General features: G+C 44.9%; 1 protein-coding gene and 1 pseudogene across 3 annotated transcripts in view; both read left to right on the top strand.

Moving 5' to 3' along the window:
* The first annotated feature begins 17,842 nt into the window (after positions 1–17,842).
* Positions 17,843–27,820, top strand: part of LOC116984843 (tetraspanin-18-like) — a 163,469-nt gene continuing 153,491 nt past the window's right edge. For 2 of the 3 annotated variants that reach the window (XM_033039264.1, XM_033039266.1), the window contains exon 1: positions 17,844–18,211. The gene's annotated coding sequence lies outside the window, so the exon portion shown is untranslated. Of the gene's footprint in view, positions 18,212–27,820 lie in introns of all 3 variants that reach the window. The other variant, XM_033039270.1, reaches the window with a different exon arrangement.
* Positions 24,662–24,770, top strand: LOC116984864 (annotated as a pseudogene).

Here is a 27,820-nt window from a genome sequence, read left to right as displayed (position 1 = left end):
TACTTTTTCTCTCTTTTTTATACTGTAGTTGACTTCCCTTGTCAGCCACGGTTGCCTCTTACTCCTCTATACTCCTCTATAAATCCTTCTTCCTCTTTAGAATGAACTGATCCTGCAACTTCTGTATTATTCCCAGAAATACCTTCCATTGTTGTTCCACTGTCATCCATACTAGAGTCTCTTTCCAGACAACTTTGGCCAGCTCATCCCTCATGCCTCCATAGTCCCCTTTGCTCAACTGTAATACTGACACTTCTGATTTTCCCTTCTCCCTCTCAATTTGTAGATTAAAACATCATATTATGGTCACTACATCCCAATGGCTCCTTTACATTGAGTCCCCTTATCAAATCCGGTTCATTACACAAACTAAATCCAGAATTGTCTTCTCCCTGGTACGCTCCAGTACAAGCTGTTCGAAGAATCCATCTCGGAGGCACTCCACAACCTCCCTTTATTGGGGTCCAGTACCAACCTGATATTCCCAGTCTACCTGTATGTTGAAATCTCCCATAACCACCGTTGCATTACCTTTGTGACATGACAATTTAAACTCTTGTTTCAACTTGCACCCTATATCCAGGCTACTGTTTGGTGGCCTGTAGATGACTTCCAATAGGGTATTTTTACCCTTACAATTCCTCAGTTCTATCCATACTGACTCTACATCTGCTGATTCTATGTCACCCCTCGCAAGGGACTGTATTTCGTTCCTTACCAACATAGATACCCCACCCCCTCTGCCCACCTGTCTGTCTTTTCGATAGTATGTATATCCCTGAATATTTTGTTCCCAGTCCTGGTCGTCTTGCAGCCATGTCTCTGTAATTCCCACAACATCAAACTTCCCAATTTCCAACTGAGCCTCAAGCTCATCCACTCTATTTCTTATACTTGGCGCATTTATATACAACACTTTAACTTCGGTATTCACCTCCCCTCTCAAACCGGTCACTATTGGCCCTGACCTTACTCTCTTATCCCTTGTCGAACTTTCCTTCCCATTAATTTGGGAGTCTTTTGTAACTTTTCCTATACTCACGTCCCCTTTAACTCCATCTTTATACTCTCAATTTGTCAATCCCTCCCCCCGCTATTTAGAATAAACCCACATGTGTAGCCCTAGCAAACCTGCCTGCCAGAACGTTGGTCCTCCTCCAGTTAAGGTGTAACCCGGCCATTTTGTACAGGTCACCCCTACCCCAGAAGAGATCCCAGTGGTCTATAAATCTAAATCCCTGCTCCCTGCACCAGCCCCACAGCCACACATTCAGATCCCCATATCTCCCTATTCCTGCCCTCACCAGCACGAGGTACAGGAAGCAATCCAGAGATAACCATCCTAGAAGTCCGGCTTTTCAGTCTTCTTCCGAACTTTCTAAACTCACGTTGCAGAACCTCCTTTCTCTTCTTCCCGACGTCGTTTGTGCCCACGTGCACAACTACTTCCAGCTGCTCATCTTCCCTCACGAGGATGTTCTGAAGTCGGTCTGTAACATCTTGAACCCGGGCACCAAGGAGGCAACAGACCATCCTCGAGTCTCGCCTGCCACCACAGAATCTCTTGTCCGCACCTCAGACAATGCAGTCATCCACCACTATGGCTCTGCCCGACGTCGGTCTCGCCGTTCGAGTTCCATCGCTAGATTGGAGCCGCCGACCTGTCCGCCACTTGGACAGGAAGCGTCGTCTGCCCCGACAGTTCCAAAGAGGGTGTACCTGGTTTCATTAGGCACAGCCACCAGGGTTTCTTGCACTCCACGGTTACTCCCCTTTCTCAGTCACCCACCTTCGCTCTTCCTGTGTCCTTGGCGTGACAACCACTGTAGGTCCTGTCCATGAAACTCTTGTGTTCCCGGATGGCCCTGAGGTCATGCAGCTGCTTCTCCAGTTCCCCAACATGTTAATTCAGGAGCTGCACCTGGACACAATTTCTGCAGGAGTAGTTTCCAGAAGCTCCAGCGGTGTCCCTGGCTTCCCACATCCTGCAGGAAACACACTGCACCAACTTGCCTGCCATTTCTTCAATGGACAAAAATCACAAATTTTGATCAAGTGTAGCCTCCTCGCCTTCACCTCAACAAGGCCGCTCCGCGACAGCTGCACCTCTTTATCTGTTACCTAATCAATTACTTTTGGGCTAATTAGTAAATTACTCGAACCTAGGTCTTTGGCACTCTTTTTAAATCTTCTTTCCCTCTGACTCACCTACTTCCAGCCAATACTAGTTCTCGCTGCTTCTGGCTGCTGCTTCTCTCCGACGTTCATGGATGGATGTATGTATCAATGTAAGTGCATGTATCACATGTATCAATGTAAGAGCATGGCACTTCATGTCACTGTGGTGTTGACCTGTCATAACATTGCTGCATGCACAGATATTCAGCTGTGTCACGATTCAGACCTCATGGCTGGCCCAATTGGTTATATCAGGAGTCTCAGCTTGAGAACTGCATAGCTTTTATATTTAACTAGACCAAGTGCAGACTCATTGGGTCTGCTCCCCCAATGCAAGATTCCACCACTCACCCGTTCCCCCAACGCCGTTCCCTCAAAGCAATATTGCACCACTCTCGCATAGCCCCCAACTACGCAGGCGCGGCTCATTTCTCCTCATCCCCCAGCACTTCCTTCTCCTCCTCTTCAATCCCTAGAGAGGGAGGGGGATAGAGGGGTTTTAGAGAGGGAGGGGTGGTAGAGAGGGAGGGGGGCAGTGAGGGAGGGGAGGGCAGAGAGGGAGAGGGAGTAGAGAGAGAGGGGGAACGGGGTTAGAGAGGAAGAAGGGCGGTAGAGAGGGAGGGGGAGGAGGTCGAGAGGGAGGGGAGTGGAGTAGAGAGGGAGGGTAGAGGGAGGGGAAGAGGGTTAGTGAGGGTGAGGGGCAGAGAGGGAGGGGGGTAGAGAGAGAGAGGGAGTCGGGTAGAGTGGGGGAGGGAGGGTAGAGAGGGAGAGGGCAAAGGAGGGAGAGTGAGGGAGTAGAGAGGGAGTGGGGTAGAGAGGGAGGGGGTAGAGAGGGTGGGAGTGAGGGTAGATAGGGAGGGGGCATCTCCCCCCCTCCACACCTTCCCATCTCCCTCCTCCACACCCCCCCCCCCCCCACATCACCCTCTATCAGCCCACTCCCCACCCCATCTCCCTCCTTCTCATTTCCCTCATCCCCCTCCCCTCACTCCCATCCCCTGCCCCAGGACCTACCCAGGTCGTAGAGCAGCACCAGGGCCTGGAACTCGGCCTGGTTCTCATACTCAGTCCGGCCCTGGCTGTAGACTCGTCCACTGCCTGGGCTCCAGTGCAGGCCCCAACTTCATCTCCGGGCTCGTCCCTGACCCCGGACCCAGGCTCGTCCTTGGTTCCAGCGGCGGCTTCTTTCTCGGTCCCGGTCATGGCCCCATCCGAAGCCCCGGGCTCGGCCCTCACTCCAGCGCCAGAACCACCCTCCCCGCCGGGCGCCGGCACCCGGCAGCCGCCGCCACTTATCCTTCACTGTGAGCGCTGGAGTGCCCCTCCCTTCCGGAGTATCCCGTCCTGCCTTGCGAGTGCATTGTGACGTCACTTGGGTTTTTTTTTCCGAAATGGGTGAGTTTTTGGGCTGCTTTTAAAACTTTAAACGATTAAAAAGATCAGAAATATAGGTGGGAATGCGGCGGGAAAATGTTTATCGCCTCAACGGGAAAAATTTGAGTAGAATATGTGAAAATGGGAAGGCTATGGCCTAGCATTTGGAAGAAAATAGGAATTAACCAGATATTGACAAACACACACACACACAGCCACAAACAAGACATAGAGTTTTAGTATGATAGAGGTGATTAGGCATATTCTTTAAAGCAAACAACATAGTGGAAGTTGACGTTGAAGGTACTATTATGAGAGTCCAAAATGATGAGATAGACGTGTATTGGAAAGCAAGGCTCATGGTGAACACTGAACAAGAGTGGCTTCATGTACAGTGAGATATATCATGTTTAAAGATGTGCAGAAACTAGAACTTTACTTTAATCTGAAATGTTAGAAATTACTGAAAACTATGAGATTAGGACAAGATAAAAAAAGTTGCTGAGGCAATTAGTGAGTACATTGTTTTATTGATAAGTAATTTTGAACGTACTAATGGATTTTAATTCTATATTTATCATTGCCAGAGAATGGATAATTAGGCACACAAACGGACTTAAAGCTGAGAGCCGTGAAACTCATGCCATCCTGTCCTAATGTGAGAACACATGAGATGTCTTTGCTATAATTGAATCAATGCCTAAATCTGACATTAGGTAATGGCCAGGTACATGTATTCATAAAGGATGTGCTGAGTTTAAGATTATACTCTGTTGAGACACAAGAGTATCACATGCTGGGGTTTACTGTCAAGCGAGGGTGAGTGAAAATGTTTCCTGTATATTTTTAATGGCTGGCAAAGATTTTATGATGCAAAAGTAGGAAATTCTGGTAGCATTAAGTAGCATCAAACAGCATCTGGGTTTGAAAAGCAGAGTTAATATTTCATGTAACAGATTCTTTACAGAAATGAAAAATTGATTTCTGATAGAGGGTCTTTGACTTCAACCATGGACTCAGTTTACTTCACATAGATGCTGAGTGTATTTTATGATTTATTTCAGACATCCAGGAATTGTGTTAATTTAGCTCAAAACATTTGAATCTACTCTATTTCAAAATATTTAAGGTGTAAGTTTTTTAAAACTTTAGGTCTCTTTCAAGTTCCTAATAGTTGTAACACGGTTTACTTGATTATTCCAGCTTCCTCCAACTTCTCTTCATCGTCATGTGTCTGGATGAATCCACTGTCATCTGGTGCTCATTTATTCAGGAATGTTCGATACCATTCCTTCCTGCTCCCATCCCATTACCTCAGATGTCCCCTCTGACTAACCAGACCCCTCCAATTACTCCAATGCATGCTGATCCCCAGTAAAATTACTCTTAATCACAACCTCAATCACATTGTTAACACCAAATCTAGGATATCAACAGAGAAGTAGGATATCAATGAGAGAAGAATACTTGAAGAAAACTTCGGGAAGACCAAAGTTACTAAAAATAAGGTTGAGCATGTGTGGGTTGTTTTGTTTCCAAAGAATCGAAGACTTGTTTTCTGTGATTCTTGTTATCCGTCAGCATTTAAGCAGTGATCAATGACAATGTGCCAGAGCCTGCACTGAACAGAACTTGACATGAGGAACTCAATGATGCCTTTGTACTGCATGGAACCTTTGGAGAGCAAAAAATGAAATCAATGGGAGGAATCGACCAACATTTCTTTTCAAAGGCTTTTCCACACCAGAAATCATTTTAACTTAAAACTGCCCCTATTATGGTCTCTATTTACTGGCAAAATAGTAGGTTCATATTGCTTCTCTTTCTACATTTACCAATTTAATAGTTCAACTGAATGACTTCTTGTTCCATGAGCATCATTCCCAGCACATGATTGCTTATGATTGTCTATAGTGAATCAATTTTCAGTTTATTAAGAGGGTGACAGAACAAAAAAAGGAACTACCTTGGATATACAGAGATCTTTAATGACGCCAGGACGACTTTGGAAGACTTTTACAATGACATAGTTTGAAGTGGAGTCACATTGCAATATTATTGTATCTATGGCTTTTTTTGGTGCTTTCCCCAGGGTTTGATATTGTGTGGCTGGGGAGGTCAGTCAAACTTTAAATTACGCATGCACTGGCAAAAGTGATTCAAATAAACTTCAGAACTATGCCTTCCGTCCTTCTCTCGCTGGCTAAGAAATCAAGTCATGTGACTTGGGTTCTATTAGCTCACAATTTTATCATTAATTTGAGGTACAACAATAGCAACGTCAAGGACAGTAACATCTCTTTATTTTGTGTATTTAACAAAGGCGCTTTGTAGAAGTGTAAACAAAGAAATCTGACGTCAAGCTACATTAGATGATACCAGGCATCATAGCATTCTGTAGAGCTCTTGGCAAACCAATGTCAGTGTCCTCCCTCAGGCCACCAGCTCCACTATAAGGGCCCAGTTACACTTAATCACCTCTGTTTGACAGGCTACATTGCTGGCATGCCCAAATACAGAATCTCGACAACGGACACTTCATTTGAACTCTGACACGCAAAGGGATTACTGGGTAGAATGGGGAATAGATTCAAAGATGTTGTCTCGTGAAGAAATTCAACTCCTGGCGATCCCTGGGCCATGACCACTCAAAGTGGAGAAGGAACTTCTGGATGGTGGTGAGAACCTCAAGTCCATGCATTAGGAGTGCACAGAACTTAGAACAGTACAGTAGAGGAACGGGCCATTTGGCCCACAATATCTATGCTGAACATGATGCCAAGTTAAACTAATCTCCTCTACCTGCATACGATCCATATACCTGCCTATCTTGATCCCGAGTGGTACAAGAAAGCTCGCTATGATTGTCGCAAAGCCATCAGGAATGTCAAGAGAGAATACCGGGACAAACATGAGTCCCAATATAACCATTCTGACACCTGCAGACTGAGGCAAGGCCTGTATACTATAACTGGCTGCAAAGGGAAGCCAGGCAGCTTCGCTGGTGATAGTGCGGCCCTCCCTGATGAACTAAATGCATTCTATGCTCGCTTTGAGCAGAAGGCAAACAGGGTAATGGCGTCCATCCCATCAGACTCGAGTGCCTTTTCCCCAAGTCATTGCAGAAATTAGATTGGCCTTCCTGCACAGACCAACCACCGGGTATGTTCTCGAACATCTTTAATCTTTCCCTACACCATTCAGAGGTACTCAACTACTTCAGGAAGACCACTATCATCCCAGTTCCAAGATCTCATGCCTTAATGACTACTATTCAGTGGCCTTGACCGTCATCATGAAGTGGTATGATAGGCTAGTTATGTAACACATTAAATCCAGCCTACCTAGCAACCTTGATCCACTGCAGTTTGCCTACCACCACAACAGGTCCACAGCTGATGCAATCTCCCTGGCCCTACGCTTATCCCTGGAACACTTGGATAAAAAGGACACATATGTCAGTCTCCTATTCACAGACTACAGCTCTGTTTTCAATGCCATCATCCCATCCATGCTCATCTCCAAACTCATGGAAGTTGGAGTCAGCACTCCCCTCTGCAACTGGATCCTCGATTTCCTGACCTACAGACCACAATTAGTGAGGATAGGTGACAAACCTCAATACAGGTGCCTTGAAGTGAGCATATCCGGAAGTGGCGGCGCTGTTGAACAGCTGTGGCTCGCCTGCAGTCCGTCTGTTTTAACTTTTTTGTTGTTGTTTTTTTTGTCTTGTTTTAGTTAAATTTTAGTTTATTAGGTTGTGTTATGTGTGGGGGGGGGGGGGGTGAAACGTGTTTTTTTGTCTCTTCCTTCGAGGGAATGCGACTCTTCTTGTCGTATACCCCCTTCTCTGCCCCCGTCTGCGCTGAGGCCTAATGGTTACAGGTTGGTGACGTGTTTCCGGAGCTCCCGCAACTACAGCTACGTCCGCTGGACTGGAGGGCGGCATCTTCTGGATCGCCTCAGCGCTGAGGGAGAACAAGGAGGGAAGAGACAGAGACTAAGACTTTTGCCTCCATCACAGTGAGGAGATGCTTGGTGAACTCACTGTGGTGGATGTTAATTTGTGTTTATTGTATGTTTTGTTATTTATTATTATTGTGTATGACTGCAGGCAACGAAATTTCGTTCAGACCGAAAGGTCTGAATGACAATAAAGGAATCTAATCTAATCTAATCTTGAAAGGATGCATTCTCAGCCCCAGTCTATACTTCACTTGGTTAAATACCATTCCATCTCAATTTACAAAGTCACAGACAATACCACCGTAGTGGGCCAAATATCAAATAATGCCGAGACAGAGTACAGGAAGGAGATTGAGAACCTCGTAATTTTGTGCGAAGACAACAAACTCTTTCTCAATGTCACCGAGACAAAGGAGATTGTGATCGACTGCAGGAAGCAAAGTGGTACACACACCCTGGTATACATTAATGGTGCCGAAGTAGAAATGGTTGAAAATTTCAAGTTCTTATGTATACATTTCACCCGCAATTTGACCTGGTCCACCCATCTTGAAGCAATGGCCAAGAAAGCACACCAATGCATGACTTCCTTAAAAGTCTTAGGAGGTTTGACACGTCCCCAACAATCCTCACTAACTACTATAGAAGTGCTCTATAAAGCATTTTATCAGGATGCATCACAGCATGATTTGGGAACAGTTCCATCCAAGACGGCAAGAAATTGCAAAGAGTTGTGGACGTAGCCCAGACCATCACACGAACCAACCTCCCTTCCATTGACTCCATCTACACTTCATACTGCCTCGGCAAGGCCAGCAGCACAATCAAGCACCAGTCTTATACCCTGGTCTCTCCCTCTACTTCCCTCTCCCATCAGGCAAAGGTTACAGAAGTTTGAAAATGCATACTTCCAGATTCAAGGGCAGTTTCTTCCCAGCTGTTATCAGGCAGCAAAAATATCCTCTCACCAGCTAGAGAGTGGTCCTGGCTGCCCATCTACCTCATTGAAGACCTTCAAACGATCTTTAATTAGAATTTTAATTGCACTATATATTATACCATTTATCCTGCATGTGTACACGGTGGATGCTTGATTGTAGTCATTTCACTGACTGGATAGCACCCAACAAAAAACTTTTCACTGTACTTCGGTACACGTGACAATAATAAACTAAACAAAACAGAACTAAAATCTATAAACCTTTTAAATGCTCCGATTGTATTTGCCTCCACCACTCTCCTGGCAGGACATTCCAGACACCAACCAGTATCTCTGTAAAAGACTTGCCTCGCACATTTCCTTTAAACTTTACCCCCCTTTCCTTAAAGCTTAAAACAGGTTCTGACTGTCTACCCTATCTATGCCTCATGTTTTATTTTTATAATTTCTCTAATTTTATAAACTTCTGCAGCCTCTGACGCTCCAGAAAAAACAATCCAAGTTTGACCAAATACTCATTATAGTCATATAGACATAATATGCTGGAGTAACTTCGCAGGACAGCCAGCATCTCTGAATAGAAGGAATGGGTGATGTTTCGCATCGAGACCCTTCTTCAGACCGAGCCAGACAGTCTGAAGAAGGGTCTCGACCCAAAACGTCACCCATTCCTACTATCCAGAGATGCTGCCTGTCCCGCTGAGTTACTCCAGCATTTTGTGTCTATCTGCGGTGTAAACCAATATCTGCAGTTCCTTCCCACACCTCTCATAATAGTTAATATCTTCTGATTCGGGCAGCATTCTGGTAAAGTTATTCTCTTCCCTCTGCAAAGCCTCCACATCTTTCCTGTAATGGGACAACCAGAATTATATACAATACTAAGTGGGGGTCCCATGTTCACACAGGAGGGCTGGTCCCCTGACACAATATTCCACCTCTCCACCAATTCCAATATTGGTGGCCAGTGGGGGGGGCTTTCTGGAGTGCTGGTATGGGTTCTTGGGGTGGCAGCTCAGTCCCTCAAGCCTGACCTGCTGGCAGCTCACTCACAACTGGTGGGCTGGCAGTTGACTCATGACTATTCCTTGAAATTCCATTTCAAGCAGGGTGCAAGGCCACCAAATTCAAATCCATGTTCCTACCATTTCAAGCAGGGTGCAGGGCCACCAAATTCAAGCGCAGTTTCTTACCACTATGAGCAGGGTGCAAGGCCACCGAATTCAAGTGCAGTTTCCAACCACTTCAAGCAGGGTTCAAGGCCACCGAATTCAAGTGCTGTTTCATACCACTTCAAGCTGGATCCAAGGCCACCAAATTCAAGTGCAGTTTCATACCACTTTCAACAGGGTGCAAGGTCACCAAATTCAGTGCAGTTTCATACCACTTCAAGCAGGATGCAAGGCCGCCAAATTCAAGTGCAGTTTTATTCCACTTCAAGCAAGGTGCAAGGCCACCAAATTCAAATGCAGCTTCATACCATTTCATGCAGGGTGAAACCACCATAAAACCACACAAAACACCAAACACACAGTTCAGTAGACATTTAGTGTGTTCAGTTGATTTACAACTCAGGCAGAGTCGTGACCTCTCCTTCCCCCATCATGCAAAGACTGAGCCACACCCACACTTCCGGGTTTTATAACACCTCCCCCTCCCACTGGAAAAGGTGTGGCTTTCATGGCGTGATTGACAGGAGAGAGATTCTCAACATTTTTTAAACACTAATAACACTTTTATTTTTCATTGATGGGAAGAATTCTCTGCACCTGCTCAGCAGAGGGGGGACTGAGTAAGATGGCCAAAAATCACAGCCGTACGTGGTAGCGTTTTATCTAAAATCATTATACAGTGCAAACAGGAAGTAAGTGCATTTGCAGTAGTGCCTTTTAACATCAAGCCAAATCACCCAAGCCACCATTTGCAATAAGTAGTGCCTTTCAACTTCAAGCCAAAACACCCAAGCCACCATTTGCAGTAAGTAGTGCCTTTCAACTTCATGCCACCATTTGCAGTAAGTTGTGCCTTTCAACTTCAAGCCAATGCACCCACGCCAACATTTGCAGTAAGTAGTGCCTTTCAACTTCAAGCCAAAGCACCCAAGCCACCATTTGCAGTGCCTTTCAACTTCAAGCCAAAGCTCCCAAGCCACCATTTGCAGTAAGTAGTGCCTTTCAACTTCAAGCCAAAGCACCCAGGCCGCCATTTGCAGTAAGTAGTGCCTTTCAACTTCAAGCCAAAGCTCACAATCCACCATTTGCAGTAAGTAGTGCCTTTCTACTTCAAGCCAAAGCACCCAAGCCACCATTTGCAGTAAGTAGTACCTTTCAACTTCAAGCCAAAACACTCAAGCCACCATTTGCAGTAAGTAGTTCCTTTCAACTTCATGCCACCATTTGCAGTAAGTAGTGCCTTTCAACTTCAAGCCAAAGCACCCAAGCCACCATTTGCAGTGCCTTTCAACTTCAAGCCAAAGCACCCAAGCCACCATTTGCAATAAGTAGTGCCTTTCAACTTCAAGCCAAAGCACCCAAGCCACCATTTGCAGTAAGTAGTGCCTTTCACCTTCAAGCCAAAGCACCCAAGCCACCATTTGCAGTAAGTAGTGCCTTTCAACTTCAAGCCAAAGCACCCAAGACACCATGTGCAGTAAGTAGTGCCTTTCAACTTCAAGCAAAACACCCGTCGCCATTTGCAGGAAGTAGTGCCTTTCAACTTCAAGCCAAAGCACCCAAGCCACCATTTGCAGGCAGTGCCTTTTTACTTCAAACAAACCATATTTTCATTTTCAAATAACATTAAGGGGACTCACAGTTGTGTAGACATGTGTTCAGTGTTATTCAGAGCTCAGAGAGGCGTTACCCTTGGCTTCATCCATCTTGCAGAGACTGAGTGAGGCACACCACTTCCTGGTTTTATAGTCCCTCCCCCTCCCTCCAGCAGGGGCAGCAGAGAGAATGGTGAATTTTTTTAAATCAGTAATATCTCTCTGATTTGTCATTGATGGGAAAAATCCTCCGCACCCGTAAGACGGAGGGGGGCTCTAAGCGAGGTGGCCAAAAATGACGGCCGTAGGTGGTGGCGTTCTGTCGGAAATCGCAGCACAGTGGGCCAAAAGTGGTCAAGATCAGAGTTTTAGTAATATATAGATAGATTCCAAATGGAGCCTATGCAAAGTCTGATAAAGCTGCAACACGGCTTATACTCGGATGAAGGCAAGCAGGCCATACACCTACTTTACCTCTCAATCTACTTGTGTTGCAGAAGGCCTGTGTTCGCAGTTGAAGAAAACTACCCACCAACATGTCATGTCGGGCACCTCCTGCCCCATCTATGGAAGAGTCTGTTGTTCCCACATTAGTCTCATCACTTATCTCATAACCCACAAATCCGGTGTGAAGCCAAGTTATCCAAGGGAAAAACAATAGCTCTGGACATGGATTTCTGGGGGCAGTAAGTTTTGGAAGAACTAACTATAAGCACCAGTTTCTAATATTCTCAATGTATGTTAATCTTGAATGTGAAGGAAGATTTGAATATGCAAAATCACAATTTCTATAAGTTGTGGTAATGTATACCTACTAGTTATATCACTACTGGTTTCCTTGTATCCTCTGCAATGTTAAAAAAAAAAAACCATGATCCAATCAGTCAAGGTTTGCTAAGATGAATGAACAAGGTAAGGAATTCAGAATGCCAGAGAGGGAGATTTCATGAGCTCAATGCTGCCTGGTTTAACTGTAGCACACCATCCAAGGACACTTGGATTAGAACATTGGGCACAATTAAGTCAATTAATTTGCTTAATTGAGAATTGAAATGGGCTAAAGGGATGATTCAACAGATATCTTGAAGATGATGTCTAGTTGAAAGGCAAAGATGGCCTGTCCTGGTCTACATTTAATTGTTTATTTAGTTTAAAGATGCAGCATGGAAACTGGCCTTTCAGTCCACCAAGTCTACACTGACCAGCGATCCCCACACATTAACACCATTCTACACACGCTAGGGAAAATTTGCAATTATAAAAAGCCAATTAACCTACAAACATGTATGTCTTTGGAGTGTGGGAGGAAATCGGAGATCCCGGTGAGGACCTATGCATGTCACGAGGGGAACGTAAAAACTCTGTACAGACAAGCAACCATAGTCAGGATCGAACCTGGGTTTCTGATGCTGTAAGGCAGCAAATCCACTGCTGTGCCATCGTGCCTACATGAAGAGTGTTGATAAAATGGACAGCTAGCTAAAATGGTTTTCTGCCAACAAGCAATACCCCAGTATGGATACATCAATATCTGTGAACTGCCAATCATTCTCTTTGTCCTGAAGTAATTGTGTGAAGCACTTTGGGGTCAATGCAAGTTGACTAAAAATGTGCTATATAAATAAGACATTATTATTATTATATTATTATAAAGTGCGTAAAAATCAGTGCATTCTACTGGTTTGAAAGAATCTCATGAGACTCCCTTGATCATCACTTGGTGTCTCTAGATACCAAGTGATGATCAATCCACGATAGGCATATGATCTAAAGCTTGGTGAAGAGGTAGACATTAAGGAGTGTCTTAAAGGAAGAGAGGTACTCAGCCAAAATGGCTTTAGGAGAGTATTCCAGAGTGTAGGGTCAGCAGAATTCTTGATCTCCAAGGGTCAGAGGGCGATAGAGAGTTCAGTACTGAAACATCCATGGGGCCCATTGTACCTGTTACATTCATCCTATTGACCTGCATTACGTCCATTGTCTTCTATTCCTCGACGATTCAAATGCTTATCTGGATACTTCTCAGATATAGTGAGTGTATCTGCTTTCACCACCACTTTTCGCCACAACATAGCCCAACGGGTGGCACATGTTGGGCAAGTCATTCCTTGTCTTATGACTCCAGTGCAGGATCCAGTAACTGCAACTGAATACACTCCGAATGAGAACCATGGAATCCTCTGGAGTACTAGTACAGAGGTTCCAAATACAGGGATGGTCGGAGAATGCCTCCTTACCAGTTGCTACTAGCTGCACAAATTTGGCATTCTGTCATTTCAGCCCTTGACTGAGGAGAAAGAAAAAGAATTATCAAGTGCTGATAATGAGAGATCCTCTCCGAACATACCACCTGGGTGCAGTTAATCTCTTTTCAATGGGTATAAGCAAACAGTTCACTATCATTATGGTTGAGTAAGTGAAGATATACCAGGCCTTTCACAAAGAAATGTCACCTTTATCCTGATTCTATGTACGTCATTCTAGATCTTAAAGGTTGAGGAAATAGCCTCCTGCTCTCTATGTTTTTAATCGCTGTGGAAATCTTGTCTGAGATTATCTTTTACTCTCCAAAACTCAATTGAGTATTACGACAATCAGTGGACAACTCCTTCCCTCCCCTGTTCTCATCTTCCTCATACTAAGTTTCAATCTACTGAATTACACCATCTCCAAAGCAAGAAGATATACTTTCCAGGTATGGAGACCAACAATTGTATACAGCTCCCTCCAGGTGTGTTCTCAACAAAACCTTGTACAAGTACAGAAAGGCTTCCAGTTTCTTCCAATTAAGAGCAACCAAGCTATCCGACCAAATAGAGAATTGGCTTTGTAGAAGGAACCAACGTTTAATGGTGGAAGACAGACACAAAAAGCTGGAGTAACTCAGCGGGACAGGCGCATCTCTGGAGAGAAGGAATGGGTGACGTTTCGGGTTGAGACCATTCTTCAGATAATGGTGGAAGGTTATTTTTCAGACTGGAGGTCTGTGACTAGTGGTGTGCCTCAGGGATTGATGCTAAGTCCATTGTTGTTTCTGGTTTACATCAATGATTTGGATAAAAACATAGAAGGCATGATTGAAGTTAGTGGATGATATTAACGTGGGTGGTATCATAGATAGTTGAGAAAAATATCAAAAATTATGGTAAGATGTTGATCACTTGGGCAAATGGACTAAGGAATGGTTAATGGAATTTAATGCAGATAAGTATGAGGTCTTGCATTTTGGGAGGTCAAGCCAGAGCAGGACCTTCACAGTGTATGGTCGTGCCCTGGGGAGTATTGTAGAGCAGAGGGATTTCAGAGTGCAGATAGATAGTTCCTTGAAAGTGGCATCACATGTAGATAGGGTGGTCAAAAAGGCTTTTGGTACATTGGCCTTCATCAGTTAGGGTATTGAGTACAGAAGTTGGAATGTTATATTACAGTTAGTACAAGACATTGGTGAAGCTGCATTTGGAATATTGTGTTCCGTTTTGGTCACCCTGCTATAGGAAGTATGTTGTTAAGTTAGAAAGAGCGCAGAGAAGATTTACGAGGATATTGCCAGGACTTGTGGTCCTAAGCCAGGGAGGGGTTGGGCAGGCTCAGACTTTATTGCTTGGAGTGCAGAGGTCTGAAGGGTGATCTGAAAGAGGTGTACAAGATCATGAGGGGAATAGATACAGTAAACACACAGAGTCTTTTACCCAAAGTAGGGGAAACAGGAGTTAGAGGACATGGATTTATGGTGAGAGGGAAAAGATTTAATTGGAACCCAAAGGAGCAACTTTTTCACACAGCAGGTGGTGGATATATGGAACGAGCAAGCAGAGAAGATAGTTAAGGTTGGTATTATAACAACATTTAGGAGACATTTGGACAAGCACATCAATAGGAAAGGTTTAAAGGAATATGGGCCAAATGTGGGCATGTGAGATTGATGTAGATGTGGCTTCTTGGTCGGCATGGGCAAGTTAGGCCGAAAGGCCTGTCTCCGTGCTGTATGACTCTGACTCTATAGCATTAACTTCCCAGGAATAAAGCAAATCATAGACTATAGATTGCTTCCGCAAATTAGTGAGTCCAGTTACTCAAATGAAATTAGATTATTTCTGGGTATACAAAAATTGATCATCTTTGTTCTTCCTCTCTAAACATATTTGATGCCTTTTTAAATGTTTCATTGACTGACTTGCTATTTTCTGTTATAAACCGCTATTCACATCTGTGTTTTTGACTTGATGTTTTCCATACTTATAATCCAAAATTGATCAAATTATTTTCAATGGTGGATATGGTTTTGGGGGGTTTTGATTGCCAATTTCACAAAGTTAATTGCTTATTAGTTACATTTTATATAGATGCATATTAGCATTTAGGCATATGAGCCATGATAAACTACCACGCCTATTGTGCCCTGGCTATCAGTACTGTATGGGTCAGATATGATAATACCCTAACACATATTCATGTGCTTTGCTGCTGCTTTGATACTAATCTGAATATCTCAAAGTAATCTCAATCAAAACACTAGTGCATTGAAGCCAGAAGGACAGCACTCTCTAAATCAAAGTCCAAAGCCTTCTTCGCAATTAATCACACTCCAATGGGCTTAGGTCCTGTGATGTTGGATGTGTTGGTGAAGATTTCTGGGCATAGCATCAGAGGCATGAGCCATACATCTCCTTCTGGCAGTAGGAGACGGACCTTCATCTGCCAACATCACTTGTGCCGAAAGCAAAATTTTCATTGCTAGCTCTTCCTGATCCACAACATAACACCCTCTGGGATGCTGTGTGTCTGCCTTCATCTTTGGAACTCATAGTGAGAGTCCTAATAATGAGGTGCTGGCTAGAAAAACACTGGGAACATATGTCAGCATGGTGATTCCAGGAAATCCTTGCATTGTAATCTAATGTCTCCAATCTTCGGTGCTCCTGGGAATTGGCACATTTGGAAACACTGTATGGTAAGAAGAAATTCCCCTGGGGAATCTTCTTCTGTTCCTTAAATTGTAATTCATTCAATTGTGTATCTTGTGTTGGCTTTGTCAAAAGGAGTGAAGGGCTTGGGAATAGTTGATCAGCAACCTGGAAACTGCCCCATTTAGTATTTACTAGCAATATGCATTCATGCCCTTCCTACAATTTGTAATTAAATGTTGAGGCTCAATTTGTGTGTGCTGTGTTGGAGGAGGGGGCCAGTATGTCGGATTGAGCTGAAGAGTGTCGATTGGTGTGTATCATAGAGAACAGTCCACTGAGTCACCTGGTATCTGAACATCTTGTGTAATCAGCCTCTTACAAGGATATCGTCACAGAGAGGGCTGCCCTGGCATAATGTTCCTTGCACATCTAACTTCTTCTACTTGTATAGCAACCGTGACACTCCATTGTGTGCCCACTGAATCTCCACTTAACTAGAGCACATTTGACTAGAGCACATTGTGTGAAGCAGGAAACAAAATTCTCCAGAGCATGTTCAATGATTTTTAGTTAACTCAGATTAGCGTCCACAATGTTTTTTTAAACTTTCTTATTATGTACAAGACCACGTGTTATAGTAATTTTTTTTTAGAAAATATTGACTATAAAGATAAAACTAATTTTGCCATTTTCTCTTGTTAGTGTGTAGTCCACATTGGTGATAGTTCATGTGAGCCAGCAATGCCTCTTCATGCTCTAACATTGTGTGCGTATATGTATGGTTGCTTTTTCTCATCTTAGACAATACTTGAGGTTGAAGGGATTGGTTTGCACTCAACAGGCGAGGCAGCAACTAAATAAAGTTAATGATTCAGAGACTCGGACGATTTATGAGGATGTTGCTCAGCCTCAAGGATAGAGAAGACTTATGAGGATTTACGAGGATTTATGAGGATTTAGATGCACAGAGTCTCTTGCCCAGAGTACGGGAATCAAGAACCAGAGGACATGTGTTTAAGGTGAGGGGAAAAGATTTTATTGGAACCTGAGGGGTAACTTTTTCATGCAAAGGGCAGTGGGTATGGAATGAGCTACCAGAGGAGGTAGTTGAGGCAGGGACCATTGCAACCTTTAAGAAACATTTAGACAGGTACATGGATAGGACAGGTTTAGAGGGATATGAGCCAAATGTAGGCAGGTGGGACTAGTGTAGATGGGACATGTTGACCAGTGTGGGCAAGTTGGTCGAAGGGCCTGTTTCAATGCTGTAAGACTCTGTGACTCTATGACTCTATGATTCCATTTATGACCATCCATTTGAATTATTACAAGTAATGTGCGCCAGCAATATTTTGCTGCTTGTCTAACAGGTGAACATATCGGCTTGACAACAATACACGTAGCAGCTAAAACACTGGCTCCATTTGTGCTACTGAAAAATGTTACTTTAAAAACTCAGTTCTGCCTGGACAGCACCCTAGATTTTAAAGTTCCATGATTATGTTGAACCCTCAGGACATTTAAAAGTAGACAGACAGACTGTTCATCGGCTGGAATTTGTAATGGCTCAGAGACTGTCCCAGCAGTACAAGACCACAGGAAGTCTGTAATTAAATGATCTTCTGTCTGTCTCTCTCACACACACAACTGTGATTGTTCTGACAACCGTACGGTTTTGGAAATATGCACTGCACTGCTTTTATGGGTTTAAAGGCATCCTCCACTCCTTCATGTTTGTCTGAGCCAGTCCAGTCTTACTCTTTCTCTCAGGCAGTCATGTGAGATTAGTTAGAAATCTTGACATACAGCTTCCTGCCAGGAGGTAGGGCTACTGCTCAAGCTGCCGGACCCGTAGTATGTGAATGAGCAGAGCTGTCAGTGCATGAAACGGCTGAATCCTGTGTGACTGCGAGGAGGGGACAGACTTTCCTCACAAGGGCGAACATTACACTGTTGCTCTGCCTCAACAACGTTGGAGCTCCTGCCCAATCTTAATCATAACTGTTTTTAAAAGCCCGAAGCTGGCGCATTAATTGAGACTTCACTGTGATCCCAAGTGCTGGAGCAATTCTGACATTGGTAAGTGCAAATGACAACATTGTAAGTGGCTACATTTTTTGTTGTAGTTTTAATTTTCACACTGATGTAGTGTGCCTTTGTGGATTGTTTGTTGTTGATTTCTGCATGGTGCTGTGAATGCAAAATTTGTGCTTAATTTTTTTAAGAATGAATCCTGCGGAAGAAATAATAAGAAAAATTGTTTGCTTAAAAGCAGACCCTCTAGATGTGATCTAGGTCCTAAGATCGAAATGTGCTCTTTATACTGTATGCCTATTTAAATAGCAGAATTAGGGAGATCTTACTTGTAGATTGGGTGCAGCCTCCTTAACTTCTGTTTGAACCATATTATGTGCACTGTGGGCTGCTGACAGCTTAGGTTTTAGCAGGAGGGAAATATTACTAGCCTGTTGAGTTTGAGAGATTATAAAATAATTTATACATTGCAAGTACTGCTTGGTTTAAAGAGATAAAGAAACTGTTCCGAATTTCTTTGTTAGTCAGAAATGTACGAGCCAAGTTGTTACACTAACAGTGTAAGAAGTGTTATAGCTCAGGGGCAGCAGTACACTGCTGGCACAGCAGAGATAGTGCGAGCCCGATTCGCTTGATTCTGTTTCCTGATGGCTTTTGGTCTAGTTTAGGGGCTTATTGTCAACACCCCATTTTATATTGGGGCGGGGAGGGAGGGTCTTGGCAGCTGCATGCCAGAAATTCATTTTCACTTGCTGGAATTGAAGGTGACCGCTGGGTATTACACTACCTTTACACAATTTGCTGTAATTGAAGTCCAAACTCAGAAAGGTACGACAATGTGCAACTGCTACTGAGTATGTATGGTTTGTGTACACTACCCGAGCAAATCTCCAATTCCAATAGAATCTGGGCAGAATTACTCAAATTCTAATTTGATAAGGTCCTACATAGGAGATTGTGAGCAAAATTAGGGCACATGATATTGGGTGTAGAGTGCTGACATGGATAGAAAATTGGTTGACAGACAGGAAATAAAGAGTAGGGATTAACGGGTCCCTTTCGGAATGGCAGGCAGTGACTAGTGGGGTACCGCAAGGCTCGGTGCTGGGACGGCAGCTATTTACAATATATATTAATGATTTAGATGAAGGGATTAAGAGTAACATTAGCAAATTTGCAGATGACACAAAGCAGGGTGGCATTGTGAACTGTGAGGAGGATGCTATGAGGATGCAGGGTGACTTGGACAGGTTGGGTGAGTGGGCAGATTAAATGGCAGATGCAATTTAATGTGGATAAATGTGAGGTTATCCTCTTTGGTAGCAAAAACAGGAAGGCAGATTACTATCTAAATGGTGTCAAGTTGGGAAAAGTTAAAGTACAATGGGATCTGGGGGTCTTGTTCATCAGTCAATGAAAGTAAGCATGCAGGTACAGCAGGCAGTGAAGAAAGCAAATGGCATGTTGGCCTTTATAACAAGAGGAGTTGAGTATAGGAGCAAAGATGTCCTTCTGCAGTTGTATAGGGCCCTAGTGAGACCACACCTGGAGTATTGTGTGCAGTTTTGGTCCACTAATTTGAGGAAGGACATCCTTGCTATTGAGGGAGTGCAGCATAATAATAATAATAATTATAATAAATTTTATTTGCGGGTGGCCTTTCAAAGTCTCAAGGACACCTTACAGAAATTAACAAGAGAGAAAAAACATATAGTCGGAGTAAAATAAATAATAAGGACATCATCAATACACAGATTAAAGACAGAATTCGCTCCAAAGACAAAAAATCAAAAACACAATGTGAAGAGAGAGCAGCGGCAGCTAAACCGCGCCAGCGTACACTCTCCCTTCCGACAGCCATCTTGGACACAAACTAACATATTCACTTACACACAAAAAAATCATCCCCCCACAATGGTTACCACTGTGGGGGAAGGCACAATGTCCAGTCCCCATCCCCAGTTCTCCCAAAGTCAGGCCTATTGAGGCCTCCGCTATTGCCTCTACGGAGGCCCGACGTTCCTGGCCGTTCTGGCCGGGTGCTGTTGCCCCAGCTTCGGGAGAGTCCTTTGAGCGGCTGGGCCACCTGGAACGGCCGCTTCCTAACTGGGGACCGCGGCTTCCGAAGCCGACAAGGCCGCGCCGGTTTGGAGCTCCCAGGCTCCCGATGTTAAAGTCGGCGCCGCCCGCTCCGCTCCGCAGACCCGCAGCCCGGAGGTGTTGAACTCGGCGGTCACAGCTCACCAGAGCTCCAGCACGTCGATCCAGCGCGGCGACCCAGGCAAGGCATCGCCCGCTCCGCTCCGCGATAGCGCTTCAGCGCTGTGCCGCCACCGAAGCCGAGGTGCTGGGCAGTTCCCGCCAGGAAACGGCGCTCCACGCCCGCTGGTAGGCCACGAGGACGGGTCGACGGGGCAGCCCGGAGAAAAAGCTGCCTCACCGACCAGGTAGGGACCTAGAAATATTGTTACCCCCTACCCCCCACATTAAAAAGTCTATCTCTCCCACAAACAAAACACAGGACTCACTAAAACTACAAAAAAAAAGTGAATTAAAAGGAACGGCTGCTGGTTAGCAGCCGTTCCCCAAGATGGCTCCTCCTCCTTAATGGTTTACAAGGTTAATTCCCAGGATGGCGGGTCTATCATATGCTGAGAGAATGGAGTGGCTGGGCTTGTATACTCTGGAATTTAGAAGGATGAGTGGAGATTATTGAAACATGTAAGATTATTCAGGGTTTGGACACGCTAGAGGCAGGAAACATTTTCCCGATGTTGGGGGAGTCCAGAACCAGGTGCCACAGTTTAAGAATAAGGGGTAAGCCATTTAGAACGGAGATGAGGAAACACTTTTTCTCACAGAGAGTTGTGAGTCTGTGGAATTCTCTGCCTCAGAGGGTGGTGGAGGCCGGTTCTCTGGATACTTTCAAGAGAAGGCTAGATAGGGCTCTTAAAGATAGTGGAGTCAGGGTATATGGGGAGAAGGCAGGAACGGGGTACTGATTGGGGTTGATCAGCCATGATCACATTGAATGGCAGTGCTGGCTCGAAGGTCCGAATGGCCTACTCCTGCACCTATTGTCTATTGTCTATTGTCTAATTTACAAACTAAGTTTCCTGCTTGTTAAAAACCTTTGCTTGAGAAATTGTGCTGGAAAAGTCAGGAATACTAATGCACAAAGGACGGCTTAGAATAGGTCGCACCTGGAACATGTGTGGTTTCTCATTGTTGATGTGGTCACAATGTTCATTCTGTGCCAATTTCGCTGCTTAGAAACACAAGCTGAATTAGTAGGAATTAGTAGCACATGCAGAAAATTAATGATGCAGAATGAAATGGTACCTTCACCTCTTGATAGGAAGGTGCTTGCTGTTTTCAGCTGCTCCGAGTGTCAGTGAACAGTTTTCGGAAGAAAATCACAAGTTATGGCAGAGCAGGGAAGCGAACAAACTCATTGAATATTTGGATGCTGCTCTCAATGTATTAGTAGAGGGATGAAGGTCAGGAAAACACACCAGCAAGTCCCATCTCCCAACAAAAACATTGCTACAAACAGAAAATACGAAAAATATGCAGGACAAGTAGCATCTGCAGGGAGATATATAAATTAAATTGGAGTTATAAAGCCATACAATATAGAAACAGGCCCTTCGCCCCAACTTCTCCATGCCACTGGGCAAGTCCCATTTGCCTGAATTTGGCCCATAATCTTCAAAACCCTTCCTATCCATATAGCTGTCCAATGGTTTATTGAAAATTGTAATTCTATCCACTTTTATAGCTTCCACTTAGTGTTTCATGTTATCAAACCTTTATCATAATTAGGATTAAAGGCTGATGAAAGACCATTGAACTGGAATGTTAATTTTCCCTCTCCAAAGATGCTGCCTGACCTGCTGAGTGTTTAGAGTTTTCTGTTTTTACTTTAGATTTCCAGCATCCATATTGTTTTGCTTTGGCAAGGGACCACATGCAAACTGAAGGAACAGCACCTCATATTCCACTGGAGCAGCTTACAACCCAATGGCATGAACATTGAATTCTCCAATTTTACGTGACCTCTCTAAACACACCCCACCCCCCTTTCTCCCCCAAATCCCCCTCCTCCCTTTACCCTTCCCACCCCTGTGTCCCACCTGAACTCCCATTTATTTATCCACTCCACCCACCCCCTCACCTCCCCAGCCAATTTCCTCCCTCTGGCTTTACAATCTACAACTCTTCAAACCTGTCTCACATCTTCCATCCTTTCTTATCTTTGGCCTTTGTTCGAATCAACTATCAAAACCCCCTCCCTCTCTTGTGTCAACCTATTACCTGCCACACAGGTTCTTCATCTCCCTTTTTATAGTTTTCTTCTCTCTCTCTCTCTCCAAGCAGTCTAAAGCAGGGTCTCGACCTAAAACGTTACCTATCCATGTTCTCCAGGGACACTGTCTGAATTGTTCAGTTACTGCAACACTTTAGACAATAGACAATAGACAGTAGGTGCAGGAGTAGGCCATTCGGCCCTTCGAGCCATCACCACCATTCAATGTGATCATGGCTGATCATCCCCAATCAGGGGATGCCTTCTCCCCATATCCCCTGACTCCGCTATCTTTAAGAGCCCTATCTAGCTCTCTCTTGAAAGCATCCAGAGAACCTGCCTCCACTGCCTTCTGAGGCGGAGAATTCCACTTTGTGCTCTGCCATGTATTATTATTTGTTCCCTTCTGTTCCACTCTCACTCCAGTCAAATTTTCCATTGGAGAAGTGTGGTATCAGAACAGCCACCAATCTTCCATTACTTCAGCTAACCAGAACCTGCAATTTTACTTCGGAGTCACGTGAGTGACTACGTGAAGAACCCGTCCAGCATGCATGCGCGGCATTGCGTTCACGCAGATGCAACAGCGACGAACGGGAGTAGAGGCGCTCCCGCTACAAGCCTGAAGGAACGGACTGTTAGGTAAGTACTTACCTACATGTTAAACTCACGACTTTGCTCCTCTTTGTTGCTCCAGGGGAACTGGAGACAACAAAGCAGAACAGAGGGAAGCGGCCCCTGTTCGACTCCAGGGAAGGAGCGCTCCGTCAGTGGAGGGGGGAGAGGCGGCACCGGGACCGCACACGCTGCGGTCCGCAGTCAGGGTACTGAGCCGATGCCCAGTCCGCTAACAGCTGTCTGACCAACAGCAGCGGACTGGAGGGAAATTCAAAAAACCGGCCGGTAATCCCTGCATCTCCCGACAAGGAGACTCACCGCCCGAGAACCGCAGAAATGCCGCCCGAAAACGGCAGACAGCCTCTAGCAGCAAAGCCAGCAACAAAACCTTGGGCTGGAGACAGACACAGAAGATGGAATCGGCACTTCAAACAAGAGCAAGTAAGTGTCTGTTCTCCAAGCCTAGAGCAAGGTCATGGAGCCAAAAACTCCAGCGAGACTTGCCTCAGGAACAGGGGCAAGTTCGCCAAGGGAGCATAACACTCCCACTCTAGTGCCTACAGCACTGGCCATCTCCCTTGTCGAGGGATCGATGGCGACCAGGGATGGGCTGGTCAAGAAGAGGGGTCACTGGCTGAACAACATCTGGAGTATGCTTGAGGTACAGGATCAGGAAGAGCTGCTGGGTGTGGCCGCTATGTGGCTCCACCACTAGCGAGATGGCTTTTCAGTCTCAACTGACGGCCAGCTTACTACCTGTTCTTGTCAAAAAACCTCTCCAAGACAGGTAGTCATGAGGCGTTGGATTTCATCACGCCTCCCCTAAATTGCATTTACTCAAAGTGCCCACCGTTATTGGGGGGTACATTGAGCATAGCTTTTTAAAACCCAAATATCTTAAATTGCATTTGATACCGCTGACGTCGGCTATCATTTTCGCATGCTCATTCCAGAGGGGCAGGGTAGTATGGCAAAACACCTGACCCTACTGTTCACAGATGCTCCGCAACTTCTCAGGAAGTTATAAAACCTGCCCTCAACCTAAAATTCACAGGACTGTGAGAACGCCGACCTCACAACCACAGATCCTGCTATCTGGCTAAGTTATCATACCAAGCCTAAGAAACTGGACGAAGTATCCAAAATATTCGGCATCAAGAGGGCAGGGCCTGGAATGAGCACCACACAAAACCAGACAGCAGTACCTCCACGCGTCCACCAGTAGGCGTCTACTTAATAGTACTGGTGAAAGCTCGGGGCCTGCATGCCAACCCCCAGTAAGCCCTTTCAGGCCAGGGTCCAGAGCGGGCCCCATGGAAAATGCGCCACCCCCCAACAACACCATCCCTACAGACAAGGAACCAGAAACCGAAGAAATGAACACACCACTAAACAACAGTGAAGACAGATAAGTATGGTTCCTACCATCACATAAAAGGTGAAGGGTTAGTACTAACAGGGGGGGGGGGGGGGGGGGAATCACACCTGGGTTGGGAACATGAAGAACTATCACACTTGGTAGTTATATACCAAAAATATTCAAGGATAAAAATTGAATTAAGAATCCCATCACTTCTCGGCCTTTTGGCTAAGATCAAGTATAGTATCTGTTTTTATCAGTTTAATATCTGATACGTCCCTTATCTGGGGACCATATATAGGTCCCAAGCAGTCGTTCCAGGTGCGACAAAGGTTCACCTGTATCTCCTCCAACCTCATCTACTGCATCCGCTGCTCTAGATGTCAGCTGATTTACATCGGTGAGACCAAGCGTAGGTTGGGCGATCGTTTCGCCGAACACCTCCGCTCAGTCCGCAATAACCTACCTGACCTCCCGGTGGCTCAGCACTTCAACTCCCCCTCCCATTCCCAATCCGACCTCTCTGTCCTGGGTCTCCTCCATTGCCAGAGTGAGCAACAGCGGAAATTGGAGGAACAGCACCTCATATTCCGTCTGGGGTCCTTGCGTCCTTATGGCATTAACATTGAATTCTCCCAATTTGGCTAGCCCGTGCTGTCTCCTCCCCTTCCTTAACCCTCTAGCTGTCTCCTCCCACCCTCCCATCCGCCCGCCCTCGGGCTCCTCCTCCTCCTCCCCTTTTCCTTCTTTCTTTCCCCACCCCCCATCAGTCTGAAGAAGGGTTTCGGCCCGAAACGTCGCCTATTTCCTTCGCTCCATAGATGCTGCTGCACCCGCTGAGTTTCCCCAGCAATTGTGTGTACCTACCATATATTACCAGTTCAGCATGCACCCCAAGGGGACTACCCTCCCACTAAAAAAGAACATGAGGGACTAGCTAACTGGAAAAGATATATTAGGGGTCATAAAGAAGCCTATATGAACCTTTGGTACCAACAAACCCAAGATGGTGAATGTCACACCATCATTGACTTTACCACTTGAGTATTTCACCAGGTTATACACTTATGGAAATTTGTAACTGCTAACCATGGATTTCCTAGGATACTTTATGGTAGACATCAGTTTAAAGATGCATACTATTCAGTACCCATTCATAAAATTTCGGCGATACCTATTTACCTGGATGGGGTATCTATGGCAGTATAAATTGTCGATTATGGCTAATATCAGCCAAAACTGTTCCCAGATATTCAAACCAGCCCTGACACTATTAAGGAACATATCGTCATGGCATGTCTCTATGATATTTACGACAGACAAATCCATGGGAATAGCTAATCAACAGCATTAGCTACTATACTTATTTAGCCGAGCCTGTCATTCTATCCAGATAGATCTACGTTGACACCATCCACTACTATTGACTATCTGGTATTCAATTAACTCTACCCACTCATCTATAACATTGCCATAGGAGAGTCAGCATATGACACAACCTGTAACAATTAATGGTATCAATCAACCAACCATTCAACAGTGGCTAGAGTAATTGGGAGTTAATAGCAGCATTTCCAGCTACTTAACTTGAACCTTTCCATTAGAGCTAAGGTGCTAATGTTTTAAACTAAATCCCCATACCCAGAACATGGTGGCAAATGGACTAATCTGGAGTTGTCATCACTATAGACACTGGGCGTAAAACCTAGTTGGGAATGTTGAGTACGTTCTATTGGTAAAGCATATTATTCTGTAGTGCACCATTTTGCATGTTCGTTTATAAATTAACAACATCACAGTGGTGGCATACACCAACCACTTGGGCAGAATAAATCGATATCATGTGACAATTTATTTAACAATTGGTAACCGTAGGTCGTCAAACATATTCGACCATCAGCAAACTTACCTATCAGGTGAGCTAAATACTGTAAACAGACATATTAAACCAATGTATTTGCTGAAATTACAAAGCAATATGGAACACCAGATATCGATTTCCCTGTATTTCAATTGAATCACCACGTACCGATGTATGTCGCATGAAACCAAACTTTGAGGCAGTGGCAATGAATTCATTCCCGCTGAACTAGGAGGGGGGGGAATCTAATCTATGTTCTCCCCCCTTTTTCCTACCTCATCAGTCAGGTACTACGGCCTCATCAGTCGGGTACTACGCACATGCCACGATAAATTAAACTACTGGGTTGCAGATTTGAAAAGACCATTACTGGGCCTGGGTTGCAGAATTGGGAAGACCACTGCTGGGCCTGGATTGTCAAAATAGCGCTATCGACACGATGATAGCATCCCATCGTATATCCACTAGGGAACATACTTGGCGAACATCAAGAAGTGGGAAGATACTATTCAAATACAGGAACCACATATTCAACTACAACAAAACCTGTACTGGAGTTCCTGGCAGGTCTTCACCACAATGAAGGACTCAGCTACTGCACCATCAACACAGCCAGAAGTGCTCTGTCAGCCTACTTAACTCGGGCACCAGGACAACAGGCCATAGGGTACCACCCGCTGGTGATCAAATTCAGGAGAGGCCTATTCAACTCTAATCCCCCAGACCTAGGTACACCCAAATCTGGGATGTCAGTGTGGACCTGACGTACCTTAGGGGATGGTCACCAGCCAGGTCCCTCACCCTGGAACAGCCCACCCTGAAGACGGTCATGCTGATGGCCTTGTCTCAGCACAAAGAGTCCAGTTTCCTCCATCTATAATTGGACAATATAGTCTACTAGACCATGTTACATTTACCATTCAGGGGCTGGTCAAACAGAGCAGACCAGGAACATCAGGTCTAGTCATGGAATTCCGGGCATACCCACCTGAACCACGGTTATGTGTCATGACCCACTTATTGAACTACATCGACGCAATAAGTAATCCTCGAAGGAGAGAAAAAGCCTTATGGGCCAGCCACAAGAAACCTTATGGTCGGGTGACGAGCCAAACTATCTCAAGTGGCTCAAGCAGGTACTGGGAGTTGCTGGAGTACATACTAACGTGTATAAATCTTACTCCACCAGGGCAGCATCCACATCAGTGACTAAGAGGATGGACGTGCCTATGGACCACATCCTGGCTACAGCGGGGTGGTCTAGGGAGTATACGTTCCAAACTTTTATAACAAGCCGCTGGCAGAACCTGTATCATTTGCAGAAAAAGTATTAGAATCTGCAAATATATAATTTAAGCCCGGGGGGAGCATTTTGGTCTTGTTATTGTTAATAACACCATTATTGTTTTACAAACAGATTCATGGTTGATTACGATAACATACTTCCTCCCTCGAATGACTTCGGCAGCGAGTGAAGTATGAACTGTTACATGGTTTGAAATCACA

The sequence above is a fragment of the Amblyraja radiata genome, chromosome 20 (assembly GCF_010909765.2).
Source record: "Amblyraja radiata isolate CabotCenter1 chromosome 20, sAmbRad1.1.pri, whole genome shotgun sequence".
Classification (NCBI taxonomy): domain Eukaryota; kingdom Metazoa; phylum Chordata; class Chondrichthyes; order Rajiformes; family Rajidae; genus Amblyraja; species Amblyraja radiata.
Note: the sequence above shows the minus strand (reverse complement) of the source record. Positions and strands in the feature narration are given on the sequence as shown.